A 2,087-nucleotide genomic window follows, 5' to 3' on the forward strand; every position below is an offset into this window, starting at 1 on the left:
TTTTTTTTTGCATCTTTACCGTGTGGAGGCAGGGGGAAGGGCAGCAGCAGGCAGGACAGGAGAGACCCTGCAGGCATCACCCTCAGCCCTGCCTGAGAAAACTGGGGGGCAAGGTGGCAGGGGGAGTGGTGAGGGGGTGGTGGGGGCCATGCCTCTGCTGCAAGACCTGTGTCAGCAGTAGGGTTACCCCAGAGCTGGACGTGGGCCCCCAACTTTATTCCTGAGCAGCTCCAGGGGCTGCTGTAGCCCCCCCTCAGTCCCCTTTGCCTGCATGCTGGGCGGTTGCAGTTGCTGCGCTGGGCAGGGGTCAGGTTTGGTGCCTTTGCTGAGCCCCGTGCTCTTGCAGCAACAGGGCTGGAGGAGCCCTGGAGCTCCATCGGGTCCTCCTCCTCCCCCTGGGCACCGCCACTCCCCATCCCCACCCCAGTAAAGCTTTCTTCCGCTGCCCTTAAAGGTGCTTGGCAGTGCAGCCTTCCCCTGGCATCCCTCCCAGCGCCTGTATCCTCCCTTGGACCCAGGTCTCCCATCACATCCCTCCTGGGTGGTGCTGATGCTTTTGCCCTGCACCTCCTCTGCCACCAGCCTCCCCCTGAGTGAACATCCGCGTGGGCTCCCGTCCTTGTGCCTTTATGGAAGAAATACATAATTCTTTTATTATTCAATTAGGATTTTAACACACAATCAGGTGATTGCTTTAAGAGGATTTCCTATAAGGCAGGATTTGAATAACTGGGCTACGAGTAATATATTCCCTTAACTGGTTTATTCCTTTATCAGATTTTTTTTTTTCCTAAGCACTTTAATGCATTTACTTTCCCATTGTCGACACTTTTCTCTCTGCTCTTCCTCCCTCCCCAAGCTTATGCAAATCCCCCATAAGGCGTTTAACGCGCCGTGTGTGTCAATAGTGCCGAAATCCTCATGACAGTATTAGGCTTCATGCATGCCCCGGCTGATTAAGAGGGGCGGTGGGGCCAGCCTGGCTGCCCAAGCCCCCTTTCAGCCCTCACCATGGGGCCAGGGAAGGGGCCCCCAGGCCTGGGAGCTGCATTTTTCCAGAGAAAAGGCTGGAGCTGAAAGTAGTTCTTTTCTTTTGCAAGGCAAAACGTGAATAGGGAGCATGGGGCTGACCTGTCTGCTGCTGTTTGCTGCCCTGTCGCTCAGCTTTTGGGGTGCTGAGGGGGTGTGTGGAGGTGTTAAACTGGTGGGGGGAAACGTCTGTGGGAGGGATGGGAGTGGAGGAGGAAGAAGAGGGTAGCAAAATAACCCATGAGCCAACATCCACATTAATTTGCTTGCACATCGCCTGCCTGTGTGGCAGCTAATTGTGCCGCCGAGGCTCAGCTGGTGGCTCTGCCCGTTGCTGTGGCGCTGGGCGATGCTGCCTGGCCTTTCTTGCACTGCTGGGTTGCTTTCTGAGGTGGTAGCGTCTTGCCGGCAGACCCAGTCTGCTGTCCTCTGGGTTCTGTCTTGGGGGGGTTTAACGGCCTTCACAGGCACAGTGGGTCTAATGTACCTGCTGAGTGGGAGAGAAACCTTCAGAACTCTCTCTGGGGGATGCAGTTGCCCTGCTCTCCTTGGTGGAGCGTTCACTCTGAAACCTACAGACAACAGCTTGGACACTGGAAAAAGGGCAGCATGGGGGTGAGGGCAGCATGTGGTAGGACAATGGGATTAGCCAAAGGGGCTGTATCACCTGCAACTCGCTGTTTCTCTATTGCCAGAGGGGCTCAGGCTTTGTGGCTGCTGGCAAGGTCCTTTGTGAACCCAACTTGGAGGGGGGTGGAAACCCCATCCAAGGGTGGTTGTTACAATTTTTTCCTTCTAGAGAAAGTTCTCTTCTCTCAGCCTGGGTCTCTAAATAGCCCCATGAGTGGGAGCGAGCTGAACCGGCCCTTCCTGGCTGTTGTTTCTTCTGTGTCCGCCACTGATTGTCTCCTTTTTTCATCCCATCCTGCCACTCTGCCTGGGTGTGCAGCAATTATGCAAAGTTGCAATCAAGGAGCTGAATTAGCAGCTCATCTTGGATTAATTAGAGATGGATGCAAATCTCTTCCAACAAAGGAAGGGGGCTGTCTCTTATACAC

Source organism: Athene cunicularia, assembly GCF_003259725.1.
Source record: "Athene cunicularia isolate RWA chromosome 14 unlocalized genomic scaffold, athCun1 chr14_part1, whole genome shotgun sequence".
Classification (NCBI taxonomy): Eukaryota; Metazoa; Chordata; class Aves; order Strigiformes; family Strigidae; genus Athene; species Athene cunicularia.